Source organism: Solanum stenotomum, chromosome 4, assembly GCF_019186545.1.
Source record: "Solanum stenotomum isolate F172 chromosome 4, ASM1918654v1, whole genome shotgun sequence".
Classification (NCBI taxonomy): domain Eukaryota; kingdom Viridiplantae; phylum Streptophyta; class Magnoliopsida; order Solanales; family Solanaceae; genus Solanum; species Solanum stenotomum.
Window position 1 is genome coordinate 8,598,381 of NC_064285.1, and position 14,376 is coordinate 8,612,756.

At 36.7% G+C, this 14,376-nt stretch overlaps 1 protein-coding gene and 2 pseudogenes across 1 annotated transcript in view; all 3 read right to left on the minus strand.

Moving 5' to 3' along the window:
• The window catches only part of LOC125862484 (beta-galactosidase), a 299,954-nt gene that overhangs the window by 271,986 nt on the left and 13,592 nt on the right, over positions 1–14,376 (minus strand). The gene's annotated exons all lie outside the window — the stretch shown is intronic.
• Positions 4,138–4,739, minus strand: LOC125862498 (uncharacterized; annotated as a pseudogene).
• LOC125862499 (uncharacterized) lies at positions 12,255–12,859 on the minus strand (annotated as a pseudogene).

Sequence of the window (14,376 nt, forward strand, 5' to 3'; positions counted from 1 at the left end):
AACTCACATACCTTGATAGGGATCACCCCCGACGAAATTCCACGACGGAAACTTGTTGATCTCCTCTTTCTCCTCTTCTTCTCCTCTTCTTCTCTTCTTCTTCTCTTCTTCACTCTCAAGAACCCTAACTTTCTCTCTTTTAAAATGGAACAAAAATGATCCACAAACAGCCTAACACAACAATATAACCTCAAAAGAAATGATTTGTGAAAAGACCAAAATGCCCTTAAATTTTCGGACGGACTCCCTGCCAACTGCCCCAACTTTTAAAGGGCATAACTCGCTCATACGAACTCGGAATCGAGCAAACTCGGTGGCGTTGGAAAGATCGTTCCACAAGCTTCACAACCATAACTGGAACTACTCCTAAATCATCCTGAACTAGGATTTACGACTACTCAAAGTTAGCCAAAAACTCACTGATTTCCACACTTACCCAAATTTCCAGAATTTTGAACTTAGCCAAATTTCCAGATTCTTTCCAAAATGACTATTTCCAATTCAACTCTTCTTGGAACTCAATGTGCTACATCTAGGGATCTTAACTTAACACTCAAGAAATTTTTATTCCTCGGAAAAATCTCACTCCACATGAAGGACGGCTCGAGTCTTAGTTCGAAAAATTCTCTGGGGTGTTACATGATCCCTATCAAGGTATGTGAGTTCTTAGTGTGGGTTGATCCTTTCCCCCACACACCAAGCTCATTTTTATGATTTGAGAAAAGATTGGATTTGTTGTTGAAGTTGTTAGTTATTGTTGATGTTGTTAGTTGTGTTGTTGAAGTTATTGTTGGTTGTGGACATGATTGAGTTGTGTATTTGAGTTGTAATCTATTGTATGCTGAGAGATGGATGATCCTTAGTGTTTGGGGTTAAATCCATTGAAGTAAGGGTGGTTTAGAGTTGAAGAAAAGAGGGAGAAAAGTCGGGTTTTCTGGGGAAGGGGCTGGCACGTCGCGCCTGCCAGAGCGCCCCAAAGGGGACTCTGAAGTCCAGCCCTTGGGGCGGTGCGTCTCTCAGAGCGCCAACAGGTGCCTTCTGAGCTTCAAGGGCTGGCGCTCCGCGCCTTGCAGAGCGCCAAGGACGCCCTGTTCCCCCATTCTTTCCATGTTTTCTCATGCATGTTCCTATGTATTATACCTATGTTTCCTAGTTGTTTCCAACACTCTAAGGTACATTTAGACATCCCGAATTCATCCATAAACATGTGATCATATACCTTGAATCCGTAATCCAATTCAAGGCGAGTTAGTATCAGTTAACGAGAAGTTAGAGTCAAGTCAAGCAAAGTTAAGAAGTTAGTTTAAGTAAGTTTTCAAAGTCGTTCAAGAGTCTTTATTGAACGTTTTCACTTCATTTTAAGGCTCAAGATTCAAGTCAAGTTAAGTCAAGAGTTTCAAGTTAAGTTAAGAGTTTCAAGTTGAGTAAAGAGTTTAAAGTTGAGTTCATTCTCAAAGTTATTAGGGAACTATGTATTCCTAAAGAAGTTTAAAAGAAATGTTTTTACATTTAAACAAGGTTGGAAACTGAGATTTCCAAAAGAGCCTTCGGGCTAGTTTTTGAGTAATTATCTCATATCAGCAAGAAGAAATGTTTTTTAAAAACATAAGAGCCAGTACATTTTTGGGAGTAGTATCGAGTACCGAATTGGGGGGAGCGTTCAAAGAACCCATAGCCCCCATAGAACCATTTTAGCCACCATGGGTAGAAAAGGATCATACTTTTTAGATGAATCCTTTTCCAGATAGACTAGTGGATCCATTAGGCAGTTCAGGTCTTATACCTTTCGTCAGGTGTAAGATGCTCTGGCAGCGTGAGGTCGATCGCTGTATCATCACTATAGTCATGTGATGGTTGTCGGTTAGAGAAACTCCCACAGTAGTTATTGTATTTTCATACACATAAATTATTGTATTTTTATATACATCAGTTCATTGTATTTCTATATACATCTCAGGCTTATTGTGTCTTTGTACACATACATAGTTTATAGTATGTTTTAAGTAGTTTTTCTTTATATCGCACTTGTTTTAAATTGCCTTATATTGAAAGAAGTCAGTCAGGTTGAGTTGAGTTGAGCAAGGTAAGCTTTTCAGTTTCTTCCAAATTTCCTTCTAGCCTATGTTGCTTAGTTTCCAGCTCGCATACTCGTACATTCCATGTACTGATACCAGTTGGCCTGCATCTTATTATGATGTAGATACAAGTACCTCGGATCAGTATCCTGCACGTCGTTGATCCAGCTGAGCACTCCAGAGTCAGTGGTGAGCCTCCTTGCATTTCGGAGGACTCAATTATTTCGTGTTCTTAGTTTTGTTTTATTAGGGTGTTGCGGGGTCTGTCCTAACATCCATCTCAGTATTAGAGGCTTCATAGACAGTCAGTCAGTTAGTATTGAGCCTCTCATCTATGTATATATGTAAATATTCTATTTTGAGATATGAGTCGCCTTTGTGACCAGATTTTATAAGTTAAGTTGTTGTGTAATATTTGCATTGCATGAAGTTATTCTGTTGAGTTAGTTTTCCGCCAAGTTAAGAAAGCCAGGCCAAGGGTTCGCTTGGGGCCAGCAATGGTCTCCGAGTGCCGGTCCCGCCCAGGGTGTAGGCTCGGGGCGTGACAGACAAGATCGAAATGCTCATCTTTATCCATGTTCAAACCTTGTTCTTGAGAGGTGTTTGTTTCTATGTTGTGGGGCCTATTTGCAGTGGCGTTGGATGGATCTTTCCGGTATGATTGTGGTGTTACCGTTGGGCTGCGAAGAATGAGACACGCGGTGTTGCTGAGTTATTGTCCTTTCATTGTCTGTGTAAGGGGCTGGTAACGGACATGAAGTTTTGTCCAGTGGGTCATTTGGATGTTTTCCTAACCTAACTGAGGTATTTGTCAAGTAGATCTCTTATCCCCATATCTCTTTATTATTGACCGCGCTACTGCTGATAAATCAAGGAATCCTATCAAGCTAAGTCGTATCGGAACTAGCTCCCCCACACATTTGCTTGTTGCACATGATTTTGTCCTTTTTGACCAGACTACAGCTTCGAACGTGCTGCCATTGTCTGCTGACTATCAGCATATTCTTGAAAGAATTACTCTGCGCCTTTAAGGATGACACACTAAAATTTCTTACCGCACTACTCTTTTTTTATGCAAAACAAAATATTAAAATACAGAAAGCAGGTACCAAGACTTCCCAAGAGTGCAAAACAGGGAACTTCCTAGGTTAGTGTGCACATTTGCAGTTAAAAAATCCAGATTGATTATTGAGGGGAGAATTGTGGCCAAACTACTCGAGAGGATATCTTGTTGGATACATTGCTTAAGCTTACAGTTACAGGTTCCAACTGATCCAGAGTGGTAGTGTGGAAAGTAGAGTTAATAAGATTTTAATTCAGTGGATGCGAAATCTTTTGATGGAAACAAAAACGACATGCTAGTGTGGAAGCCGTCCTCTTCAGATGAGTTATTTATGTTTACAGACAATCCATCTGCTTCATTAGGCATAATACATATATTGGACCCTAAACTTGGCTTCAAATTTTAACTTTGACCTCCAACTTTCATAGTGCACAAATAGGCACTTTAACTTATATAAAATAGAACAAATAGACACACATGTCCTACATGGCATCCTACATGTCATTTTTTGTCCTACGTGTATTGTGCCATGTAGGACTCGTGTGTTTACTTGTTCTACTTTATACAAGTTAAAGTGCCTATTTGTGCACTATGAAAGTTGGAGGTCAAAGTTAAAATTTGAAGCCAAGTTTAGGGTCCAATATATGTATTATGCCGCTTCATTAAGGTTCATTTGGTTATTTGCATGAGTTCATAACAGAGTGTTACTTCCCATTTTTCAAGTTATGTTCAATTTCTTGATTTCTACATACAAGGAAGGCATCTATCTGTGTCGTATGGAAGCTTATACAACTCCAATTACATCTATCTTGCAGCCCAGAATATTATATTTTCCAATTCATGAGTTAAAATTCTGTTCTATTTCATTCAGGAAAAGAACAATTATTGATGAAGCTAGGGCAATGATATTACGAATAAGGCCTCAATTACAACTGCAACTAAACCACAGATATGTAATAAATCATACTTTCTTCTCAACACACTAATTAACTCTTCGGTCTAGGCTTCATATTTCCATTTTAACATGAAATTATTCACTTGGTCAATTATAGATGTGGATTTCAACCATAGGTACCACCTGGAGGCAGCCATTCCCTCTTCAGATGTCCCAGTACAACTGATGACTTCTTTTAAGTTACGATGCCACTTGGTATTGAATGGACATTCTTTACCACAATTTTGCTTTTGTATACACCCTTTTAGTGTAGACATCACCTGCATTTAAGCAAAAACATAAGACATACATAGAATATAATAATGCTTATGAGACGAGCAATCAACATTTAACAACAAATTTTCTGATTGTAAAAAAATTTGTCTAAAAGTTAAGCTCTATTTAATGTTAGTTTATACAAGTACAAGAGACGTTTTTTTAAAGGATTTCCAGGTAAAGCAAGAAATTACCTGGAGTGCTTTGCTATTTGTACATGGCAGTATGGACATGATCCAGGGACTGTAGAGCATGAATTTTCTAATGATCGATTCAACACCCAGTACGGGTTCAGTGAATATCTCGATATCATTACTTGGAGGAATAACATTTTTCTTGGATTTTCATAAATAAGGATGTTGTTGGTCTGCAAGAATTTTGTGAATGGCATAGCTTAAACCAAATTCAACAAGTGATGCATAAATCAAAGGCACAAAAAGAATGGACAGTACCTTGTGGCAAAATATCACTAATATCAAACCTTTAGAATAGTTGAACTTTTGAACAAAGTGAAGAAGATTAGTGTACCAACTGCTGTCTACTGATCCAAAGTTTGATATTACTGTGCTCAGTGTGAGAAGAAATTGAGTCGAGCTCTTTCCAGGGAAGAAGGACCCATAGATGAGAAGGGCATTTTATCACCCTCAAAATCAAATCCCAATAGCTTTGGTGATTGAATCATGACTTTTTCCAGATTCGTCATCTGTGATAAAGGTGAATTTCTTGAGTTTTTCACTCTGGATCTCTATATTTTTCAGCTTAAAGCATCTTGTGAGATTCAATTCTGAAATGTTTGGGAATTCATTGGACACATCCTGGAACTGTTGGTCCATGATGCTGGCACCACTGAGCTCCAGTGTTTGTAAAGTATGGTAACCATCAATTAACTATATGGCAAGGATAATCAGTACCTTCTGCATATCTAAAGTGTGGAATAAGATTATTGAATAATTTCATTCATGTCGTTCTATGTCATGTACATGGCTTTATATATACATAAAAGATTGTGGAATAGAATCACCTAAATCTTTACATTAAGAGAAAGAATCAAAGATATGATATTCTAGATTATCACAATTATCCTAAGATCTTAGGATCATATCTTGATATGAAGAATATCTTCTCAACTAGGATCACATCTTTGATGACAAGAATATCTTCTTGGAAATCCTCCATCATCCAACACTCCCCCTCAAGCGGGTGAATGGATATCTTCCATTCCTAGCTTGCTTATTAGATCTTGAAACATATTGTTTGGCAATCCTTTTGTTAAAACATCAGCAACCTGATCTTTTGTAGATACAAATGGCGTACAAATGAGTCCGTTATCTAATTTCTCCTTAATGAAATGTCTGTCTACCTCAATATGCTTAGTGCGATCATGTTGTACAGGATTATGAGCTATACTTATTGCTGATTTATTGTCACAATATAGCCTCATAGGTCCTTCCCATCTTATCTTCAAATCATCAAGGATTATCTTTAGCCATAACAATTCACAAATTCCCATCGCCATGGATCTAAACTCAGATTCTGCACTTAATCTAGCTACTACATTTTGTTTTTTACTCCTCCAAGTCACCAGATTTCCTCCTAAGAAGGTGCAATATCCAGAACTTGACCTTCGATCCACTAATGAACCAGCATAGTCTGCATCTGTATAAGCCTCTAAAACCATGTCTCCTCCTCTTTTGAATAATATTCCTTTTCCTGGACTTCCTTTAAGATATTGTAGAATCCGATTGACAGCTTGAAGATGCATTTCTCTAGGATCATGCATAAATTGGCTAACAACACTTACAGCAAATGCAATGTCCGGCCTTGTATGGGACAAGTAAATCAATTTCCCTACATGCCTTTGATACAAGCCTTTATCTACCACTGATTCTTCTGGAGCATTGCATAATCTATTATTGTATTCAATTGGTGTAGCCACTGGTTTGCACCCTAATTTTCTTGTTTCTTTCCACAAATCAAGCACATATTTTTGTTGGGAAATGAAGATTCCTTGTTTTGAGTGTGCCACTTCGATTCCCAAAAATTACTTTAATTTCCCAAGCTCTTTGATGTCAAATTCCTTGAGCAAACACTTCTTCAAATTTTGTATCTCCTCTGAATCATCACCCGTTACTATGATGTCATCCACATAAACCAACAATGCTGTCACTTTTCCTGTTTTTGAGTGTCGTATGAACAAGGTGTGGTCTCCTTGACTTTGTCGATACCCTAGCTTGATCATAACCTTTGTAAATCTTCCAAACCATGCACGAAGTGATTGCTTTAATCCATAGAGTGCCTTCTTCAGTCTACACACCATTCCCTTCTTGCTTTCAAAAGCAGGTGGCACCTCCATATAGATCTCCTCATCTAAGTCTCCATGTAAAAAGGCATTTTTTACATCAAATTGTTGTAGGTTCCAATTAAAAACTGCAGCCAATGATAATAAAATTCTCACTGTATTCATTTTTGCCACTAGGGCAAAAGTCTCCAAATAATCAATTCCATAAGTCTGTGTATAACCCTTTGCTACCAAACGTGCTTTATATCTTTCTATGGACCCACCCATCTGACTTATATTTCACAGTAAACACCCATATGCACCTTTTTTTTTTAAAAAAAAAGTTTGAAATATGAGCGTCCCTTTTTAAATCTGGTTGCCCAAAACACCCATCTGCACCCGACCAACCTTTTTCCTTTTGGTAATTCCACAATATCCCAAGTTTTGTTTTTTTTTTCCAATGCTTCCATTTCTACCTTCATAGCTTTCTCCCATTCTTTATTTCCTAATGCTTCAGACAAATTTCTGGGGATAGGAATTGTGTGGAGGTTACAGAGAAAAGCTTTATGACTTGGGGATAGATTTTGATATGTCATGGAGAGGCTCAAAGGGTGTTGTGTGCAAGTTCTGGTTCCTTTTCTGATTGCAATGGGAAGGTCAAGGACATTAGGTTGGTTAAATTCTTCTTCATGATCAGTTTGGTTTGGTGTTTCTGACGGTTCAACAAGTTCAGGATGGGTATCAGGAGCAGTAACCTGTGGAGATGATTGCAACCGAGTAGTTTGATCAGTTAGTCTCTTTCTTCTGGAATATACCTGCAATGGTAGATTATTTTCTAGAATTCCATTATCTATATTTGGATTAGGAGACTCAATGGGTTCATTTGGATTTAGAGACTCAGGTGACTGTAGAAATGGTGACTCAGGCAAGGATTTGGCACGACTAGAAATGGACAAATCAAATAGTGACAAGTCTAGAGGTTCCTTTCCCTTCAGTGACTCCCCCTGATTGTAAGAATGATTAAAAAAGGATTCACTCTCATCAAATGTGACATCTGCGGAAACAAAGAATTTCTTTGATGATGGTTGATAACACTTGTAACCTTTTTGAGTAGGAGAATATCCTATGAAAATACACTTAAGAGCACGTGGGTCTAATTTGCCTCTATTTTGAGAATGAATATGAACATAGGCAACACTTCCGAAGATTCTAGGAACCAATTTATTGGAAATTTCAAAATTTGGAAAGAAATTCCTAAGAGTATCAAGCGGACTTTGAAAGTTCAGAATTCTTGATGGCATTCTGTTACTAAGAAGTGCAGCAGTTAGGACAGCTTCCCCCCAATACTGTTTTGGCACCTTTTTGTGAAACAATAATGATCTAGTAATGTCAAGTAACAGACCATTTCTTCTCTCTGCTATCCCATTTTGTTGAGGAGTATTGACACATGAAGATTCATGAATAATTCCCTCTTTTTGGAAGAAAACAGAGAGGTTTTGATTGAAGTAGTCCTTGGCATTATCGGATCGAAATCTTTTAATTGGCACATCATATTGGGTTTTGATCATATTAAAAAAGGTAGAAAGAATTTGGCTGACATCTGATTTTTGCTTTAGCAAATAGATCCACGTAACTCTTGTACAATCATCAATGAATGACACAAACCATCTAGCACCAGAAATATTAGGAATTGGAGAGGGTCCCCAAATATTACTATGAACAAGAGAGAATGGAGTTTGACATCTTTTGTGACTAATTGGAAAGGAAATACGTTTGAGTTTTGCAATTTCACAATCATCACAATGAAAAGACTCAACAATCAAATCTTTGAACAAAGATGGGAACATCCTTTTGATTACATAAAAGGAAGGGTGACCTAACCGACGATGATAAAGCCATACTTTCTCTTTATTGGACATGATAGATTCAGACAAGAATGAACTAGACATGGAATTCTTAGATATATATTCACCTTTGTGGAAATCCAAACAATAAAGACCACCTTTCTCACTAGCACACCCAATCATCTCCTTCGTGTTCTGTTCCTGAAAAGCAATATGAAGGGAAGAAAGTTACTTGGCATTTGGAATCTTTGGTGAGTTTCTGGATAGAAATGAGATTTGCAGGTAACTTTGGGATATGAAGGACATCTTTAAGTATCAACGATTTTCCAAGTGGTATGTCTCCTTGCCCAGAGCTACAGTAATAACTGAACCATCAACTATAGTTATTTTTTTTATAGCTAGGACAAGGGGAATATGATATGAAGAGATGAGAGAGACTGGTCATGTGATCAGTTGCCCCGGAATCAACCACCCACGTTGGAGAATGTTTGTCTGAGACATTAGTAATAAAAGAGTAAGAAATACCTGTGAAGGCCAATAAACAACTACCTGTTGAAGCTGAATGTTGCAAATCTCCAATTGAAACTGTAGAGTTATTTTCTACTGTTGCAGAAACATTTTCAGAGATTGGAATATTTGCGGCAGTACCATTTTCAGACATGGTTTGGGCAGATAAAGATAGCAAAATGGGATTTTTCAAGATAGGATGAATAAAATTGGCCAGGAATAAGCCTAAAGCTCTGATACCATGTGGAATAAGATTATTGAATAATTTCATTCATGTCGTTCTATGTCATGTACATGGCTTTATATATACATAAAAGATTGTGGAATAGAATCACCTAAATCTTTACATTAAGAGAAAGAATCAAAGATATGATATTCTAGATTATCACAATTATCCTAAGATCTTAGGATCATATCTTGATATGAAGAATATCTTCTCATCTAGGATCACATCTTTGATGACCAGAATATCTTCTTGGAAATCCTCCATCAGCCAACATAAAGCATTGAAGATTTGGGGCCTGGACTATCACTCTATTGAGTTTGCAGGATACAACAATCAAATTCTCGAGATGTACGAGGCCAAACACATGCAATTTGCTTATACCCTGACAATACAGTAACCTTAGAGTCCTGATAGATGGGCATCTGTCGATAAGTCTTTGCAATGGGGCATCTGAAATATGGACATTAATCAAGGAAAGAGCCTCAAGACAATAAAATCTTACGTGAGTGGTGCTAATATCAAATTCAAACTTGCACCTGTTTAACGACATTGTTTTCAGTTTTTTAGCATCATAAATAACATCAGGTAAACTATATGAACTTAAAACGGGAGGGTGAATCCACAGCACTGTGACATTGAGTTTAACCGCCAATTCAATCCAAGTATCCAGGTGAGAATCCACTTCTGGATCCTCATATGTAAGGATGAATTGTTCAAGATGTAAGTTTTGTTCAATATGGGATCTCAGGGATTGATCAACCAACTTGACATAGTTTTCAAGGGTCATATATTTGTTGCCTTGAAATTGATGGAATATCAAATTAGGTCTTGAAGTCCAGAAATAGCACCATCTCTTGGACAACATACAACTTATCGCCACATAAGATGTGATGAATGATATGCACAGGCACTTCTGATATTCTGTCTTCTGCCCACTCTTTTTGCCTTGTTAAGCATATTGCTTCGTTTTGATTTCTTGGTGCCAGTTGTATGTCTTTTTTTTTGCTTGGTAAGAACATCCTACTTATAGATATTTCTTCCCAGTCCAAAAAGGAGAGAAAAAACCCACCTATGTTTTCTTAAAGAATGAAACACACGTCTGTCTTCTTTTCCCATTAGAAATAAAATTTCGAGTTCTAGTTAAATATGGACACGGTAAGGACCACAAAATTAATTACTGAGGCTTTATATCACGGAAATAATTTCAAATAATTAATTTGAATTATTCTTACCGTAATAAATAACAAATCATTTCGCTAGAAATTCGTAATTGCACTCCATTTATATTTTGAAATTCTTATTAAACACTTATATAATTCTCATGTTAAGATTACCCTTTAGAGCACTGCTTAACTTATTTCATGTGTCGGATTTATAAATCCACTTGCAAGGTTTGACACGATGAAAACTTATAAGCTTCTCAAAAAGACATATCATCAATCTCTATATCGAAACATGAATTTTACCAATATATATTATTATCATCCAATCTACTAGACATATTGACCCATCTCACAATCTCATCTTTTATAAATCAAAACGATAATTAATATATACAAATCATAATAGTTATATTAGGATTAACATATATAAAACAGTTTAGAGAATATGTTTTTGTCAGCCAATCTAAAGCAACTATCTCTACTCAATCTTGTTCAATACATACAAAATGCACTAGCACAAGAAGTTGGAACTATAGTGTTCTCATAATCAAGATGGTACTAGTTTGTTTCATTCAGTGAAATGAACATCCCTGTATCATCATTTTTGTAATAGAACAACTAAAGACATTTTGGAGTGTACAGATAAAGAGAAACCAAGGTATGTAATATCCCAAAGAAGTATTTCATTTGTGCTCGTATAAATCAAACTAACAGTAAAGCACCAGAGTTTCTACTTCAAGTAGACATCAATATAGATATCTTCATACATTGAACATTTTTATCGATTTTTTTTCCTTTTCTTTTAGTTTTGTAGCTTTGTCTGCTTCTTTGTTTCTGCATTTTGCATTATTGACAGTAGTCTGTATCTCCTTCATATTCGACCTCCAACCATTTGCCATCTGTTCTTTTGAAACCAAGCCAAATTCTGTGTTGTTTGGCTTGCAGTAAATCAATTTCAACTTTCACCTTTGCCACATTACCTCTAGATTTGGAAAAAAGTTGCTTGATCGGGACCAACCACTGTGCTTATTGATTGAACAAGCCTAGATATAATATTCCAACGAAAGAGATGCCATGGGAGTTTATGTGTGAGAATCCAAACAGGGACAATAGATGTTTCATGATCAGCTTCCAAGTTCGGAGTCCACTTCAAGACTTTCATAGTATATGACCCAATGTGTATGAAAGGTTTGAAATAAATATGATTGTAATCAACTCTGTTACTGAAGCTGGGGCGATGATATTATATGTAATAAATCATACTTCTTCTGAACACACTAATTGACTCTATTTGCTGAATTCCCCAAGACTAGTTTAAAAACGGGTCGTAACAATAGTTATATGTGGGTTGCAATGCGTAAAAAATCAGCAGGGGCTAATAAGTGTAGCCCTTGTGGCCAGAGTTAACATTGTGGCACTCACTTCCTAAATTAATTCTATGCTCTTTTGCACGTTTTTAATATAAAGATGCCAAAAGGGAAAAATCTATGTCAGTTCGGTGATGTATATACTTGAATAGTTTATCATCATCAAAATGGGGAAAGTTGATAAATTGAATGTGTGTGCATGTATGAATATACGTTTAGCATGATTTAGATCGACACAAAGAGTTCAGAACACAGTGTTACGTTCCATTGTCAAGATATAGGAATTCTGTTCTATTTCATCCCGATGGTTGAAATTTGCAAGAGATCAAACACACATGGTTTGTTATTACCAATAGCAAGAGTTATAATTCTGTTCTATTTCATTCAGGCAAGAACAATTATTGCTGAAGCTGGGGCGATGATATTACAACTGCAACTAAACTACAGATATGTTATTAAATCACACTTCTTCTCAACACACTAATTAACTCTATTCGCCGAATTCCCCAAGACTCTTCAGTCTAAGCTTCATTTTTCCATTTTAAAATGAAATTACTCACTCGGTCAATTAGAGATATGGATTTCAACCAGAGATACCACATGGAGGCAGCCATTCCCTCCTCAGATGTCCCAGTACAACTGATGACTTCTTTTAAGTAACGATGCCAGATGGTATCGAATGGGCATTCTTTACCACAATTTTGCTTTTTGTATACACCCTTTTAGTGTAGACATCACCTGCATCTAAGCAAAAATATAAGATATATTATACAGTAATGCTCATGACACTGAGCAATCAACATTTAACAACAAATTTTCTGATTGTAAAAAATTCTTTTACACTATCGGTGTTTAAAAGTTAAACTCAAATTAATGTCTTAGTTTATACAAGCACAAGAGACGTTTTTGAGGTAAAGCAGGAAATTACCTGTAGTGCTTTGCTATCTGAACATGGAAGTATGGATATGATCTTGGGAAAGTAGAGCATTAACTTTCTCATGATCGATTCAACACCCAGTATGGGTGCAATGGATATGTCGACATTATGACTTGGAAGAATAAGAATTTCTCTTGGATTTTCATAAATAAGGATGTTCTTTGTCTGCAAGAATTTTGTGAATGTCATAGCTTAAACCAAATTCAACAAGTGATGCATAAATCAAAGGCACAAAAAGAATGGAAAGTACCTTGCGGCAAAATATTAATAATATTAAACCTTTAGAATAGTTGAACTTTTGAACAAAGTGATGAAGGCTCGTGTACCAACCGCTGTCCAGTGATCCAAAGTTTGTCGTGCTCGGCGACAAGAAATTGAGTTGGGATCTTTTTAGGGAAGAAGGATCCATAGATGAGAAGGGCACTTTGTCACCCTTAAAATAAAATTCCAATAAATTTGGAGATTGAATAATGACTTTTTCCAGACTCTGCATCTGTACTAAAGCGAATTTCTTTAGTTTTTCACTCTGAATCTCTATATTTTTCAGCTTCAAGCATAATGTTAGATCCAATTCTGAAATGTTTGGGAACTTGTAGGATACATCTCGAAACTGTTGGTCTGTGATGCTGGCACCAGTGTTTGTAAAGTATTGTAACCATCCAAAATAGCAATTTCACAAGGATGATCAGGACCTTCTACATATCTAAAGAATTGAAGATTTGGGGCCTGGACTATCACTCTATTAAGTTCGCACAATATAACTGTCAAATTCTTCAGATGTACTTGGCTAAAAACATGCAATTTGCTTATTCCCTGGCAAGAGACTAGATCTAGAGTCTGGATGAACGGGCATCTATCGATAACTCTTTGCAATTGAGCATCAGAAATATGAACATAATACAAATAAATATCCTCAAGACAACAAAATCTTAATGTGAATGGTGGTGCTATCAAATTCAAACTTGCACCTGCTTAACGACAATGTTTTCAGCTTTTTAGCATCATAAATAACCTTAGCTAGGTAAGCTGTATGATTTACTTAAAAAGGAAGGGTAAATCATCAGCGCGGTGACGTTAATTTTAACCGCCAATTCAATCCAATAATCCACTTTAGAATCCAGTTCTCGATCACTATATGTAAGTTTTAATTTTTCTAGATGTAAGTTGTGTTCAACATGGATTCGTAGGGATTGATCAACCAACTTGACAAACTTTTCCAGGGGCATATATGTGTGGCCTTGAAATTGATCGAATATCAAATTAGGTCTTGAAGTCCAGCAATAGTACCATCTCTTATTTTTGATATCTGAATTGGTGGCTAGAGTTAGATGTGGTGTATTGTTGTAGTCTATATCAGCTAGAATTAGTTCGTGTAGTGGGCAATATAGTTTTGGTTTTCTTGTAATAGAGGTGTTACAAGAGGGAGGTATTAAAAGTTTAATTCCTAGGTTGCAAGAGTTTGTAATCTGAAACTTGGCTTGTTGTTAGTGAAGTTGTTGGTAAAATCCAGTGAGATGGTTTTTCCTCCCTTGAGCAAGGAGATTTCCACGTAAACATACTGTTTCATTTTACTTTCAGCATCTAACTTCAACTCTCCTGTAAACTGATTATGTCAAGGGACCTGGTCTGTCTTCGTGCAGAGTTTTGTAACAAGAAGAGGGTCTCTCTTCTAGGAAAGTTGTTAGAACAGTTAGAGTCAACGGAAG